Source organism: Nipponia nippon, unplaced genomic scaffold, assembly GCF_047370975.1.
Source record: "Nipponia nippon isolate SJK-2023a ecotype South Korea unplaced genomic scaffold, ASM4737097v1 scaffold_8, whole genome shotgun sequence".
NCBI classification, from domain to species: domain Eukaryota; kingdom Metazoa; phylum Chordata; class Aves; order Pelecaniformes; family Threskiornithidae; genus Nipponia; species Nipponia nippon.
The window spans coordinates 47,826,257-47,843,324 of record NW_028262402.1 but is presented as its reverse complement, the minus strand read 5'-3'; the positions used below and the strand labels follow the sequence as shown (position 1 = coordinate 47,843,324).

The 17,068-nt window shown below is 45.3% G+C and overlaps 1 protein-coding gene across 3 annotated transcripts in view; it reads left to right on the top strand.

The window, feature by feature from the left end:
- Window positions 1-17,068, top strand: part of KANK1 (KN motif and ankyrin repeat domains 1) — a 132,248-nt gene that overhangs the window by 62,978 nt on the left and 52,202 nt on the right. The window lies entirely within an intron of this gene.

The following is a 17,068-nucleotide window of genomic DNA, read 5'->3' as shown; positions in this document are numbered from 1 at the left end:
TCCATCATAAGTCAACATTAACTTGCAGTATTTATCAACACTTTTTAATAAGATGAAATTTGTATTTACAGATAATATTCATATGCATAGAGTAGCTGTGATCCCTAGAGATTTTTTTTTTTAAAGTGTATTATCTTCATTGTTTTTGAACGCTGTTTTATTATTGCAGCAATGTAAATACCCACTAATCTTGCAGCTTCTGGGAGGGGCTGGCTGCTGTCTTCACAGGTCTAGAGAGTATAGGAAGCGATTTCTGCAGTTCTGTGCCACCTTGCCTCAGCAGCCTGTGTGCTGTTGAGAACCAAATGTTCTCCCAGCAGTCACGTTCCTTCTGCCACTGTTCATTGCTGCAAGTCAATAAAACAAAGTGGAATTTCTTAAAGCTGCTGCCTTTTTTTTTTTTTTTCACCTTTCATGCTTTTGCTTTCCCAACAAAAAGCTGCTGCTGCCAAATGTTGTGCCTCTTCAGATTTCACCTTCCCACATACTTGCTAACTGGCAGTTTTGGGAAGGTTTGTGTCTGTAGCTTTTTGGGGCATAGCAGCCGCATGCCAAATGCTTCAGGAGGGGAGGTGATAGTGGTTTTCACATGCACAGCTGTGTTTATTTCAATATGAGCTAAAAACTGCCCAACTCCAAAATACACTACCATCAGTGAGCACCACCAGAGCAACTGTAGGTCACGATATATAGGGAGTCAGGGTTTATGTGCCCATCCTGCAGCAAGGCCAGCTGCCTCAAGCTCTCAGCAGAGAGAGGTAAATGCCATGAGGAGCCATGCATTCGTGGGTGTCACTGAGCTCATGGGGAGATGATGGTGAGAGGCACCTTGAAAATACTCATGCATCTTTATAGCTCTTCTGTGAATGATCACCTACCTGAGACAAAAATCCCATTAGTTATAAAACAAGAAGTGTTGCTGTTAACACAGGTGCTAAGAAATTTGTTCTGACTGCTTTTTATGCTACTCCTTCCCCTGCACCTGGGAGCAGACTTATATCACAGAGAAGGATATTCCCATTTCTTGCGGCTTGGGGATTCCCTGCTGTAATTATCAGCAGTTCTCTGATATGCTTTGGAAGTCCTCTGCTGCTTCTGCAAGTCCTGCATGAGCTCCCTAAGGCAAATGAAGTGCCAAATGCCTCTGAAGATCTGCAGTCTACTTTTTGTAGTTGCACTGTCCACCACTAAGTTAACCTTTCTGGTTTCTGTCGCACTTATTCAAGAATGTATTCTGGTATCTGAGATGTAATATTAAGGTAGTGACTGGTGATGATGTGATACTCTGGCAGCATGTTAAGCCCCCACCTGTTTTTAAAAAAAAGCCACCCACTACAAGGCTCAGCAGTAATTGTAGCTACCTAGTTATTATTCTAAAGCAACTCTTGCTGTGTGATTTATGTACCAAAAGACAAATACCACAGTTCTCTTAAAACTAGCTGAGAGCTGGTTTTAGTTGAACAAATAGAGAGATGCATACAAAATTGTGGGGGCGGTTTATGCTGTAGCTACAGGACTTCAGTTAAGGATAAAGTTTGCGATCACCCAGTTCTTTATTCGCTATCAGCTGTGACCGTAGTTCGCAGTGAAGAATGTCGTGTGACTTGGCACATCAGTTTGCGAGCTGCATGCTGCCCAATAAGGCCTGAACAACAGTTTAAATCTGTCCATGTTTACTGTCTGCTTTCCTAATTTTGGTGGGAGTGGAGACAATGTAAAATGAAGAAGTTGCCGCAGGAGTTCTGTTATCTAAGCTGGATGCCAGGTGCCTACCAAAGCTGCTCTATCACTCTGCTCCTCAGCTGGACAGGAGAGAGAAAATATAATGAAAGGCATGTGGGTTGAGATAAGGACAGGGAGAGATCATTCACCAATGACTGTCACAGGCAAAACAGACTCAACTTGGGGAAATTAGTTTAATTTATTGCTAGTCAAAATCAGTGTAGGATAATGAGAAAAAAACCCTAAATCTTAAACTGCCTGCCCCCCACTCTTCCCTTCTTCCCAGGCTCAACTTCATTCCTGAATTCTCTACCTCCTCTCCTCTGAGCGGCGCAGGGGGATGGGGAATGGGGGTTGTGGTCAGTTCATCACACATTGTCTCTGCTGCTCCTTCCTCCTCAGGAGGAGGACTCCTCACATGCTTCCCCTGCCCCAGCGTGGGGTCCCTCCCATGGCACACAGTCCTCCACGAACCTCTCCATCGCGAGTCCTTCCCACAGGCTGCAGTTCTTCACAAACTGCCCCAGCATGGGTCCCTTCCATGGGATGCAGTCCTTCAGGAACAGACTGCTCCAGCATGGGTCCCCCATGGGGTCACAAGCCCTGCCAGCAAACCTGCTCCAGCCTGGGCTCCTCTCTCCATGGGTCCACAGGTCCTGCCAGGAGCGTGCTCCAGTGCAGGCTTGCCACGGGGTGACAGCTTCTTTCATGGTGCATTCATCTGCTCTGGTGTGGGGTCCTGCACGGGCCTCAGGTGGATATCAGCTCCGACATGGACCTCCATGGGCTGCAGGGGGACAGCCTGCTTCACCATGGTCTTCACCAGGGGCTGCAGGCGAATCTCTGCTCCTGTGCCTGGAGCACCTCCTCCCCCTCCTTCTTCACTGGCCTTGGTGCCTGCAGAGTTGTTCCTCTCACATATTCTCTCTCCCCTCTCTGGCTGCAGTTGCTGTTGTGCAGTTGTTTTTTTCCCCTTCTTAAATACATTATCACAGAGGCACTACCACCATTGCTGATGGGCTCAGCCTTGGCCAGTGGTGGGTCCATCTTGGAGCCGTCTGGCATTGGCTCTATCGGACACAGGGGAAGCTTCCAGCAGCTTCTCATAGAAGCCACCTCTGTAGCCCCCCCGCTACCGACACCTTGCCATGCAAACCCAATACAAGTGTTGGAAAAGTTGTTATCCTGTTTATGAGCTAGTATTTCATGCTGGTAATTGTGTACTGGTAGCAGTAAACTGTAGCAGTTTTTGTACTCTGTACTTTGTAGTCTTTGAAAATCAGATCATGGTTTTCTCAACAAGGTGTTTCCCCAGCTTAAACGATTGCAGAGAGCTTCCACCTTGGTGGCAGCCTTCCTTCCTGAAAGTAGAACTGCTTTTTTGAGTAGGGAAATGTAGAATATTTCTAAATACTGTGCAATCTAATGTCTTAGTCTTTTATTTACTGTATTCATAGAATCATAGAATCATTAAGCTTGAAAAAGACCTCTGAGATCATGGAGTCCAACTGTTAACCTAACTGCCAGGTCCACCTCTAAACCATGTCCCTAGGCACCACATTCAGACGTTTTTTGAATACTTCTAGGGACTGTGATTGTACCACTTCCCTGGGCAGTCTGTTCCAATGCCTGACTACCCTGTCAGTGAAGAAATTTTTCCTAATATCTAATGTAAATCTCCCCTGGCACAGCTTGAGGCCGTCTCCTCTCATCCTGTTGCTTGTTAGCTGGGAGAACAGACCAACCCCCACCTCGCTACAACCTCTTTTCAGGTAGCTGTAGAGAGTGATAAGGTCTCCCCTCAGCCTCCTCCAAACTAAACAACCCCAGTTTCCTCAGCCGCTCCTCCTAAGACTTGTGCTCCAGACCCTTCACCAACTTCATTGCCCTTCTCTGGACACGCTCCAGCACCTCCATGTCCTTCTTGTAGCGAGGGGCCCAAAACTGAACACAGGACTCGAGCTGTGGCCTCACCAGTGCCAAGTACAGGGGTACTATCACCTCCCTGGTCCTGCTGGCCACACTATTCTTGATACAGGCCAGGATGCCATTGGCCCTCTTGGCCACCTGGGCACACTGCTGGCTCATGTTCAGCTGGCTGCCAGCCAACACCCCCAGGTCCGTTTCAGCCAGACAGCTCTCCAGCCACTCCTCCCCCAGCCTGAAGCGTTGCATGGGGTTGTTGTGACCCAAGTGCAGGACCTGGCACTGAGCCTTGTTGAACCTCATTCAATTGGCCTTGACTCATGGATCCCACCTGTCCAAATCCCTCTGTAGGGCCTTCCTACCCTCCAGCAGATCAACACAACTTGGTGTCATCTGCAAACTTACTGAGGGTACGCTCGATCCCCTTGTCCAGATCATCAATAAAGATATTAAACAGAACCAGCCCCAACACTGAGCCCTGGGGAACACCACTCGTGACTGGTCGCCAGCTGGATTTGACTCCATTCACCACCACTCTCTGGGCTCGGCCGTCCAGCCATTTTTTTTACCCAGTGGAGAGTGCACTTATCCAAGCTGTGAGCAGCCAGTTTCTCCAGGAGAATGCTGTGGGAGACAGTGTCAAAGGCCTTACTAAAGTCCAGGTAGACAACATCCACAGCCTTCCCCTCATCCACCAAGCGGGTCACCTTGTCATAGAAGGAGATGAGGTTAGTCAAGCAGGATCATGAACCCATGCTGACTGGGCCTGATACCCCAGTTGTCCCACACATGCAGCGTGATTGCACTCAAGATGACCTGCTCCATGACCTTCCCAGGCACTGAGGTCAGGCTGACAGGCCTGTAGTTCCCTGGATCCTCCTTCTGTCCCTTCTTGTACATGGGCATCACATTTGCTAACTTCGAGTCAGCTGGGACCTCCCCGGTTGACCAGGACTGCTGGCAAATGATGGAAAGTGGCCTGGCGAGCTCCTCTGCCAGCTCCCTCAGTATCCTCAGGTGGATCCCATCTGGCCCCAGAGACTCATGGGCATCCAAGTGGAGTAGCAGGTCGCTAACTGTTACCTCTTGGATTATTGGGGCTTTATTCTGCTTCCCATCTCCGCCTCCCAGCTCAGGGAGCTGAATACCCTGAGGATAACTAGTGTGACTATTAAAGACTGAAGCAAAGAAGGCACTAAGTACCTCAGCCTTCTCCTCATCCTTTGTGGTGATGTTTCCCTCTGCATCCAATAAAGGATGGAGATTCTCCTTGGCCCTCCTTTTATTGCTGATGTATTTGTAAAACATTTTTTGTTATCCTTCACTGCAGTGGCCAGTTTAAGTTCTAGCTGGGCCTTTGCCCTTCTAATTTTCTCCCTGCATAACCTAACAATTGCTTAATGCACAACATGGGATATGCCCTATGTGTAAGTATGTATATATATGTAATGGCATTTAGAAACAGGGAATGAAAAATGAAATGTTTACTTAAGGAAACTTTTGCCTAGCTTACACCTTTTCTGCTTTTGAAACTTCACTGCAGGCTAATATCAGCATGCTGCCTTCTTTTGTTCATTTTCTTGGCGATGCTTTGCTACTGGATGTACTGAAACAAAGGGCAAAACATGGATTAATAATTAGCAATAAATGTGTCCACAGAAGGTCAATTGTAACCTCTGTGCTTGCTTTTGCTATTGTATTGTGAGGAGGGAAAAAAAAAAAGTCATTCCAGTACAGCAGAGAGGAGCAAAGGGTAAAAGTTGGTATTTCCTTATATTGTAATTACATAGCTTTAGAAAATTAAGAAATTAAAAGTCGGAGGAGGAAAAGTATTTGCAAACGCCTTTAATTCTAACATGCTGTGCTGCCTTGTAATGCTTTTGGCTGTCTGCTCTCTTCCCTCTCAGTAAAAATGTATGGAGGTGTAACAATTGCCATTGCTTGCTTTTTGGCACTGGACCTGTTGCTCTGAGGAATGGGAGCAGATGAAAATTAGGGCTGGTTAGCCCCGAGTAAGGTGCATACATTCTTGGTGACAGAAACAGTGAAAATAAGTAGTTCCTCCAAATAAGTAAGGTAGGGGGGAAAGAGCTTCAGCGTATCTAAGAACAAAGCCAGGGAGAGAACTTCTGCTGTAACAGACATTAAAACAGACATAAAAACATTTCTCAGGATGTAAAATCAGTAAAAGATTATCTGTATCGCTAAAAAAGGGTATTTTTAGGCTTTGTAGGGAAATTACACTGGCTGCAGAAGGGACCTCTAAGTTCTGCTCTGACCCAGAAAACCAGAACATAAATCTTAAAAACTTTCCCTTTTTATCTGACTGGAACAGACCTTGTTCAAATTTAGCTGCTTTGTTCTTGATTATGGAGTAAAGGAAAAGAGGAACAGGTATAAATAAGTTGTATATATTCTGTTTTTCAGTTCTTCCAAGGACAGATCTGCTTTTAGCTCTGTATTGGCTTATTCACTGTGGCTGGGTGTTTATCACAAATCCATGGGCACTGGGGCTGGGGAGAGCTCGAAATATGGTGTAGCTTCCTGGGGAAGTGGGATGTGGATGGGAATAATCTAAAAAAAGAAAGTGCCCCTCTGCGAGGGCCTTGGTGCTATGGTTTGAGGAGGGCATCGATAATTGTGCAGCGGCTTATTTTGCTCTTCAGATAATGCACGTGAATATGAAAGCCATTCTTCTGTTACTAAGAACATCTGATTTAGTTTTAGTTTTATACATGTCACGTAGTTTCCTGCCTAGGATTGGCCTTCTGCAAAGAAACACTTGAATTGCATTGAAGATGCGCTGTTTCATTGACAGTCCTGCTGTGTTGCTCTTCAGAAGATTGAGTTCTTGTATTGCTTTTTTTCCCAGAATTTCGTTAGTGGTGAAAGATGCACTGGCATCTATTTATGTCTGTGTGCTTATACGGTGACTGATAAAGATAGATACATCTTATTTTGCTATTTCTGTATTAATGTGCTGCTATCCAATAATAAATTAACCAAAAAGATTTTAAAGGTAACATATTTATGGATCTCCATAGAAAGGTACAGTTTTTGCATTTTGTGCTGGACTTGATGCACTGTCTCAGGGTTATAGGGAGGTGACTTTCAGATCCACATGTCATTTAGGGAATTACAAATTTGATTCTAGCTTGACGCGTGCTGTGAGATATAGATGGCCCCTTGTTTGCAGAGCGTGTCAGCGCCAAGATGTAGTTTTGGCTGATAGACAATTTGAATGAAAGCTGAGTTTACTGGGTTGCAACTGACTGGTGCAAAAATGGATGTCAGTGCTGCGAGCCTGGATGCTGTGCGTGGTGGTAGTACTACACATGTCCCAACAGCTGGACACCTGCTTGCTGGCGAGAACCTCTCCTTCCTGGCACCCTGTGGCAGAGCGGTGTGTGCCTCATGCCAGCAACCAGGTGCGGGGCTTTAGATTGGAATTTGTAGGTTGGAGACATAATTCACAGAGTTTTAATGTCCGGCTTCCTAAGGTGGAAAGTTTTCATGCAATTAGTCGATCAGCACACTTTCCTGTGCACTGGCACTCTCAGAACTTGCCACTGTACAGCTGTTTGAAAAAGAAGGGGGGCATGATCGTGAGAACACGCTCTGAATAATTAATAAAGCCTGAGCTCACCCTCTCACTGAGAAGGAGGAAGACAAGTTATGTGAACTCTATGCTGACTTAAATTACTCAAATTAAATGATGAAGTCCCTGAGCATTAGGAACAGGTTGTTTTAATGTTGGTGTGACTAGCTGGCAGAGAGGAACACCCCCTGTGAGGGACAAGTGCATTGCCCCAACTTGTGGTCCCCTCCGTTGGGTAGATAAGTTCTCTGCAGGTGGCCACATGCAGCAAGATGTTTTTGGCCACATGCAAGGCAGAGGCAGTGTGACACTTGCAGAAAGCTGACAAGTCTTTCTCCATGAGCTGTTGAGCACGAATAGTTTGGAGATACCCAGCTAGCCTTGCTCCACTGCACTCCACTGCAGGTGTTGCCATATGGTCTCTAGTTGGTTCATGCCAGCTCCAGGTCAAAATGTTAGTTGGGTTTGGTGACTCTTTGCATGCTCATCAATGAGTGGCAATTTTGCGTGTGGTGGGGTGGCTGGCAGGTTTTTGCTGCTGTGTAATCCCATGTCCCTCCTGCCAGAGTGTGCAGGCTTGCAGTCCACAAGCTGTGATGTGGAGATGGTGGCTTTGGAGGAGGGAACAGAGAAACCTGCTCACCCCTGGGATGAATGCAGAAAGCCTCCGAGAGATGGTCTGTGGCCAGGGGAGGAGGCAAGAAAAATTGTGCACACATGCTAGCTGTTCTTGAGGGATGCTGTGTGATGGGGTGGGAGAGGAAAGCAGCCTGCAGGATGTCTCGAGTGTATTCCCTGGCCAAGCTGAAGCTGTGTGTTTGTGCTCTCAGTGCAATGGAAAGGTTGTGGGGGGTGGGGTCCCCCTGTGTTTCTGAAGATCCACAGCAACTTAAAGATAAATGGGCACATATTAATATCGAGGTTGTAGCTGCAGTCTAGCACTTAATCGTGATGGATGTTGGTGGTGCGGGCTGTAGAGTCACATGGAGAGTAGGACTTTACAGTCCTCTGTTGTCAACTGTGATAGAGGAAAAGTGAGAGGCTGGCCCTTGCAATATTGTCTCCTTGCCCCTAGAATTTTCCATTTTCACTGTGAAAAAAGCCTATAATTTCTCTGTTCCTGTATGGTAAGAACTGGTTGATACTGAAGTCCACAGTACCCTTAGTAGGAAAAGGAAAAAAAGGAAAAAAGGAAAAGAGCTACCGGGATTTGGGTCTTGTTTTGGAGCAGGAAGCAGCATTTAGGGCTAGACAGGGACAAAGCTGATCTGCTGCTGGAGCTCTCTCACGTAAAGATACACCTTCAGCTGAGACCACCATGGAATAGCTACATGGGCAAATGCTGCTAGACAAAAGTCTTTGAAGCTACCAACTGTCCCACAGCATTATGGTTGCAATGCACACCACCCTTTTGTCACAGCAGATTTATGGTTACTCTGACTATGTATAACATCTCAGACCTAAAATGAGAAGAAGAGACAGACTGAGATTTGGCTGTCTAGCTCTAAATGTGTTTCATGCTTGTGCCACTGCGTATGAAATCTCACCAAAAACAATATACTTTGGCACTTTGTAGAAGAGTTAAATTTGTCTACTTACCCGAGTTTGTGCCTTAAAATCCTTGCAGCTTGTCTTAGATGCAAAGCATTTCATGAGCTGTTTATAAACATCCTTGATTGGTTTATTCATCTCAACCTTCAAGTTTATCTACCTTTAAATTCACTTTAAATAAGCAAATTCATTTTAAAGTATTGGGACCTGCAGATGTATTTTTACAACTAGTATTCAACTTATGATGTTTAAAGTCAAGAGAGTGAAAAGGATGCTGTGTTTTGTCCTGCCCCACTGAGTGAACAGATGTCATGAGCAGTTTATGTGCATGCCGTATAGGAGAAGCTGGCACTGCTTCTTGTGCCAGGCACAGTAGCTCCAGGGTTGTCAGCACTGGGAGGCCACAGGTATACTGCAGCTGGCATGCATGCATCATCCCCAATATGCATTTGTTCCTCTCCTAACTTAACACCTATCTTGGAAGCCTTTTCATTTGTTACTGGTGCTGGATTCGGGTCTTTGTCATGGCAGATGAAAATGCTGCTCAGCACACATGTTGTTTCATTTCGCTTTTGAAGAATGATCAGACTGAACTAATTCAAGGCATGGAAGCCTCAGCCCTCCTGCTTCTCCACAAGAAAAATGTGGATAGCCCAGTTTGCATCCTTTGGGCTCCCTGTCACAGCAAGCATTACAACCCATAGCAGTATCATACTGGCCTGAATTCACGTACTTTCATGTGACTCATTATTCACTGGCATAAACCAAAGGGAGTGTCCTCTACATCACCCATTAGGAATTTCAGGTATAAAAAAAAGGTGTTTTTTTCTACCCTGGATTGTGTTTCTTTTTCTAGTTGATTTTTTTTCTCTAATATAAACAAAAAATGGTTTCTGAGTTACAACACTGCGCAGCCTTCTGAAGGTTTGGTTTTTTTTTGCTTCTGTAATGTAAGGTGATGACAGTGATGTTGTCAGGAATGATTTCCAGAAGAGATGGGTGGTCTGAGAACGTTTGCAGGGTGTGGGGGGCCTTGCAGCACTGTGTGATGGGTGTCACCTGAACATACCTGTCTGTGTTTAGTCTCACAGCATGTGAGTGAAGATCATGCTCTTGCACATTAGACATGGGCCACCAAGTCAGCAGACTGGACAAAGCAAGAAGATTTTTGCCCAGTTCCAGATAGACAGGGTGTCTTCTTTACCAGGAGTGACAAAAGCATGCCACCTGTGATGTACAGAATCCATACAAAGACTTCCTTTTAGCAATGAATGTTCATCCTGCTAGTGAGAAAACAGTGAGAGCTGCCACTCCTCGCTGACAGTGAGTCTGCTGGATCTCAGAGAACAGGTATGGTTACCTAAAGTCCATTAGGTTGACCTGATGTGTGTTTGGGTACTTGGGAGGGCTGCATCCAACCTCTGGCGTATACTAGCGAAAGCTGCTTGTGCTGCAGGTAAGTTCTGTTTTGTTTTAACTCTTCACATGCTTCACAAAAATTACTAAAACTGAGGTTTTCCTTCCCACGTATTAGCTGGTTGTTAGAGCCAAGCTCAGTTACGCTAAGAAAAGTATTGAATGTACTTTACCCCATTTTGTAAGATGGTTCTTGCAGACAATTTTGTAGTAAGATGCTGTTCATGATGAGGGTCTTCCATATGGTGAGTATACATGAAAGGGTACAAACAGGGCAATTAAAATAATCTGGGGATGGAGTTGCCATATGAGCTGGGAGAGAAGATTGAGGTTTATAAAATCACAAAAAGTGTGGATAAGCTGAATCTCCACTGATATTCACCAAGCCCTGCAATACAAGAATTTGGTGGCACCCAGTAAAATTTGTAGGACATCAGTTTAAAACAATAAAGAAGTATGCAGTGGGTATTGACAGCCTGGGACTTCCATCCCTATGAGGCAGCAGAGGCAGGTGGCATCAGCAGGGCCAGAGAGGGGCTAGTCAAATTCACAGGTGACTTATGTGGGTATTAAAATGACACGGTAAGGATATACCTTTAGATATTCCCACTCTAATCATTGTTGGTGCTGGGAGAGCACAGAAGCATGGGGTCATCGTCAGGCACGTGTACTCTCCTTAAATAGTATCTCTTGTTGCCACTATTGAAAACAAGATTGTCTAGATGGACCCTCTGTCGGGCTCCACAGGATGCTTGTTATGTTTGTGTCTGCTGGGTAGTATTTTGAAATCCTTCCCCTGTTGCTTGGTACCAGCAAGTCAATGAGTGGCTTGTGTAGAACAGCTGATTTCTTTTCTGGATCCTTCAGGCCCACTTGGGATAACTCCATATGAAGGGAAACTAAAACCCAACAGCTGATGGTAGAGCATTGCTGTCATTGCTAACAAACGTGACAAAGCAATACTGTGGGAAATTCAGAAAATTGCTGGGTTATTTAGGGTAGCTAGAAGGATCCGATGCCTTTGGAAGATTTTCATAGATGTCCATTTTCTGAGGCATTTTCTGTACCGAAAGCTTCCCAGTAAAGCCCAGCTCCTGTGCAGTAGATAGGTGGATTGGGAGAGTGAAGCTTTGTAGAAGCTCAGCTCAGGAGATGAGGAGACCATCTTCAAGTATGCAGAAGAAAACCCCTCAGATCCTTATGTTACTGAAGGTTGTACATCTATTCTCTGCTTGCAGAAATAACAAGGCAGGCAGACAGCTTAATGCAAGTCTGCTGAAGATGGGGGGGTGGGGGAGACAGTTCAGGACATCCCCATGAAAGTGACTAATGGTTAATTCCAACATAACTTGAGAATTAGAGCCTGGCATTGCAGTAGTTGGGAGTTTGTGGTTGAAAAGCAACGAAGCTCAGAGTCGGGTCTAATTTTTTTTTTTGTTTTGTGGCAGAAGGGACCCGCGTGCCCTGGCTGGGAGCACTCTGACTGTTCTGTTCTTCAGCTTGCTGACTCAGGTGCCAGAGTTTCTGAGCCATCACTCTCTTCTTAACAGAGCTTAGCTCAGCTTTTGCCTGGAGCTCTGCTGTAAAGAGAGACCTTTTACAGGCCAATGCCATAAGTGGAGGGAGTGAGGAAGGCAGGCAGGTAAATTCATGCTGACCGTAGCCATATCTTGTTAATTAACTCACCTGTTGAAAGGATTTACAAGGCTTCTTTTACTCCCATCGTACTGCTGATACTGCAGAAAAAAAAATACCATAGCGAGAAGTGGCTTTTTTTGGTTGCCTGCTTAAATATAGTCCAAAATAAATTGCCTGTCATATTGCATATGGTAAGAATCATCTCTGGATCATCTCTGTTGATGGAGGAGGCTGAATCACAACAGACAGCTGCCTGAGAAAGGCTGCAGGAAACACTGATCCCAGGGAATTTTTACTTTTGCATTCTAGGGTGGCCTAGGCAAACAGTCTGTGCTAGTGATTTGTTTTGTTCAGTTAGTGAGACTTAAGCAGCAACTGAACTTGCATAGTTTTGCTTGTGATTTGGATGCAACATTAAAAAGACATTCGCTCTAGAAGGTATGTGAATGGGTGAATTGTTACATGATTAAATAATTAAGTGCAATTTAAAATCGTTCACAGTTTACCCTTATCTCAAAGTTGACTGCTCTGTGTCTGACCTGAAAAAAATCCTCATATGCTTCCATTCTTACTTGGTTTTTAACTTTAATTATAAAACATCAACAAAAAAAATTTCTTTCTCCCTTACAAACTTTGTCTCAGTTTATTGGCCACCTGTTTTGATAAGCACATGGATAAGAACACAACCACAGCAAGGGTAAGATTGAAAAGAAAATATCGGTGAGATACACAGTCATTCTCCCAGGGTAGATACCAACCACAGAGCAACTCCCCACATACTTTCTCTTTTGCTGTTGCTGGCTTCAGCCCTTGCTTCATTTAAATAGCACCTGGAATATTTGGTTGAGGATACGAATTAGGCTGCAGACATTCCTGTTTCCTGTAGAGCCGCACAAGTCTGGAAAGTGCTTGCCCCTCTGGCTGAGCAGGAGGAGGGATTTCCAGTGCCAATTTCTTCTTGCAGCTAGAGAAATTACCATCCGTGTGTTTAGATGGGTTTTGCATGTATCTTGGCTCTTGTTTGCAAATGTTATCAGTATCTTGCAGAATGAAACTGGGCAAGTTCTACTGCCGAGACGACCCACATGTGAGAGGGAAGTGTCAGGCAGAAGTCTTGTTGCACTGATGTATAGTAGGAATGGAGCAGTACCAGTTCTTCCTCGAGTGTTGCGTCTCGTGAGTCGACTTGCTCTGTCAAACCCCTCTATCCCAGGCCTACTTAATCACTGCTTTGCACTTGCTGGACAGGATTGCAGAGCTGGTTTCGCTCCTGGGACCATCATCTGACTGCATCTGTCTGAACAGCTGGGAGCCAGCACCTTTGAATCCTGCACTGCTCTGATCCACATGCTCCCACTTTTAGTCCTGATCTTACGCAATAGCATCTTAGTGTGTCAGCTACACTCACCCTGTGAGTGGTTCAAGATATCTGCAGATCTGGAGCTTGAGATGACCGGTCACACATAACAGTCTGTGCGTGCTATGAGAAAAAAAGAAAAGTTATATGCATATCTACTTAGCCTAAAGCCCCGTTGCCTGGGAAGCCAAGGCCTGTCTTCTTTAATCCCACAAGCATCACCATTTCCCCCAGGTGACTGTGGCCTCTGGACAGGAGGGCTTTCATGATTGCTTTTCTGGGTTAAAAGCTGAGTTGTATTTCTCTTCTAATTACTGTGTTGCCAACATGCCATTCTACAACCGGTCTTAGATCAAACCTCAGTTGTTTTCTGTCTTAAGCCTCTCTTGCAAACATCAGACTACAGTGGGAGCCTGGATTTTCTGCAAGGTCTATGCCTCTTGAGGCTACAATTCTGCTGTATGGATGCCAGGCCTGATGTATATATACTCAGATATTTCTGGTGCAGAAATACTAGCATAGGTGTAGGTGACCTGACACAATGCAGCACAGAGGAGGAGCAAGGTTCTTGTCCCTTGTGATTAGGACAGGATTAGGACATAGCTTTTATGTTCTGCCTGAAGAATCACCATTCTGGAAAAACCTGTAAAAGCTGGGGTGTCGTGATAGTTTGTAGAAACTGAGGATCATATGTGTTTAAGGTTTCTGCTATTGAACCTCAGGGCAGAAGAGAGTTTTAATATCTAATTCAAAACACTTTATAAACAACTGCTTCATTGAGCAATAATACTTCATATAGCTAGTCTCTGCTTGTTTTGCATTTGCCCTAGGGTCTGTAAATCACAGTATTCACAGGCAGGCATGGGGTGAGCATGTAAAAACACATGGGCAGAAGGCTGAAGAGTTGGAAATGGAATATGTAAGCTCCTCTACTAATTTTCTTTTGTAAGATGTCTGTACTGGAGAACATGCTTTGCTGTAGAGCAGGCTAAATTTTCCTCCTCTGTGCATTCTAGCTGGCCTCCGGTGTTGTCCTGTGCCTTGCCCACATGAGAGACTTCTGTCAAAGTGCAGCTATTGGGGCGTGTGTTGCTGGGGAATCACATGCGGTGCCTTTCTAAAAACAGTCCATGTACGTGTTGGTGCAATTTCAAAAATTCAGTTCCCGATGTATTGTTGTGGCTCAAAGCAGTATGAATTCCCTTCCTCCATGAGTCTGCTGAGCTAGAACAGATTTTTTTCATACTTTAACAGCTGTTTAATAGGCAGGTTGTCAGCTGCAGTTACATTTAATCTAAAAAAAAAAAAAAAAAAGAAAGGAACCAATTCTTCCACTTATCTTCGGTAGCAAATTGTTAGACCCTTATGTTTTTCTCTCTCTCTTTTTTTTTTTTTGTCCTATCTGTTGGACTGAATTTGCTTCCTAAATTATTTTATTAATTCTCATTTAAGCTCAGAAGCATCATTGTTTTAACTAAAGGTGAGTTTGTTTTTTAATGAAGGTACTTAAGCCTGCACAGCTTTGAAACCAATAGAAGTGTACCCAGAAGGGAGTTTGTACCAGGTCAATTACATCTCTCTAAGCCACAACAAAACGTACACCTGAGGCCCTGTTTTGGCTTTCAGCAGTGTCTTTATTAATTTTATGTCAATTCTTACCTCAATTGCATTTGCTTCTTGCTATTAGGAAGCTCTCCTCATACATGCCCATGATGGTAACTAGTGTTTTCAAAACTGATGCGATGAAGCTTAACAGATTTTACTTTTAAACCCATGACGAGTTTCCAGGCTCGCCACAGCATGGGTTTTAAGTCAAGGCTCACTTTTGTGGTTGACCTGCTCTCATTTGGGACTGTACTGCACCTAAAAGAGGTGGGTCCCCCACAGGACCCCCTCCCACCCATCTGCCCATACCCATGCCTGGGTGCATGCTCTGACATCTCCCCTAGTACAAGCATTAGTAGTGGTGCAGCTGGTGGTGTGAGCCGGGCAAGCTCAGGCAACTAGCTAACATCCATCCCTGCAGAAGCACTGAGACAGGACCCTGAAGGACTTTGGCCAGACGGATGCAAATCTTGTGTCAGGTTTCCTGAGCAGCCTCCCTTGAGCTTTCTTTGCTTCAAGTGGGATAGGAAGCTGCAGGTTGGCAGAACATGAGTTGCCTGATAAAGCAAGGGCTGTGTTAGACAGTGTGTGTATTTTACTGTGTTTTGTTGGTTAGGTTTACAGTGGTGCAAGACTTATGGTGCAGCAGTGTACAACAAACCTATCTAGTGAAAGCAGAAAAGCATGCCTGTTACAGTGCTAGTGAGAAGCACAGAGCTGTGCTGAACAGAGTAGAAGTGGGTGAACTAAATTCAGCCCTGTTTACCCTTGGGTGCACTGCTGGTAGAGTCTGATGTCCAGCTATGTGCAGCCTGCCCTGAGACAGTGGCTGTCCTGAGAAACTTAACATGGAGGCAGATGATAATTTTTCAGTAAGCATTTGTTGTGAATCAGTAGAAATTGCCTTTCTTGAACTTAAAGCATAACTTTATATCCTGATGCCAATGGCAGAGATGGGAGTGATGCTTTAAAATTTCTCCCTTTGAAAGGAAGTAGTTAATATTTTCATAAAAGCTCACAGATTTCAAACTTCAGTCTATTTCTGTTTTTATTTGTCATGCTTCATTGTTTCAAAAATCTGGTAATCATTCTTATGCCTGGAATCTTGTGATGGGCCTCTCTGCGTCTAGGTCTGTGTTGGATGCCTGCTTTATTTTGTTGTTTGTAGCCTTTTGCTTGTACAGTCTTTATGACAGCTTCATGTCCTGCCCTCCGTTGAACACGAGATCATAAATTTAAGAGTATACGGCAGAGCCTGGGGAGGAGGAGTTGCAATGGAGGTCTTTCTGCATTCTTGGAAAATTGATGTCGGGATTGTACTAAAAATGAAGTGATTTGTGCTTTTGTTCCTTGAAGGGGAAGGCTAAGCTATATTAGCCTGTGTGATGGAGCTCCGTCAGTTGTAAGAGACGGCCAGCTTCTCTATCAGTCAGTATACCTTTGAATCAGATTCACATGGTGCTTGCACTAATTCATTTCTGGTTTTTCTTTTCCTTTGCTAATCTGCTTAGCTTCTAGATACTTCCATGCACATACTGTCAGAGCCAAATCAAATATAATTGGAAAAATGTGACCGGTTTGTTGAGGAGCTGTCAGCCTAAGTCAAACTGGGGTCGGCGAAGCAGGGTATTCTTCATACACCTAAGCTCCACCTATATGAGTCAACAAAATGAAATGCTGTTTGGATTGTAGAAGACTTGAAGCCGAGCCAAGGGGAGGTGTCTCTGCAGCCCCGGATGAGTCAAATCTGTTGCTCTGAGGATGAGGGTTGTGATCAGGCTGCCCCCACGGTGGGCAGGGAAGGAGGACCAGGAGCCCCGTTGCAGACCCAGCCAGCAGCCAGCTAGCCACAAAACTGCTGCTGGTTTTGCTTCTGCCTCTCACTTGGTTTCTGCTTGGCAGCCACCTGCCCAGGGTAACAACGCCCTTTGTCTGTACCCACAGCCTGAGCTTCAGGCAAGCACTGCTTCTTGGTTGAACCTGCCACATGTGGGTTGAAAGAAAACCTCACACCCAGAAAACATGTCACCGCTGGGACCTGCAGGGGACTGGTCTCACAGTCAGCCGTGCACCGTCCCAGCACGGGGTCCATGCCAGCTCTGGTCCCCCACCCCGCAGGCTTCCACGCAGCAGCCGTCGGCCGACGGGTTTGTCAGGCGGTGGGGATGCACGTGCTTGCTGTGGCTGTGTCCGACTGCCCTCGCCTCCGGGGGGGACATTGGAGCTCAGAAATCACAACTGGTCCCCCGCTTGCT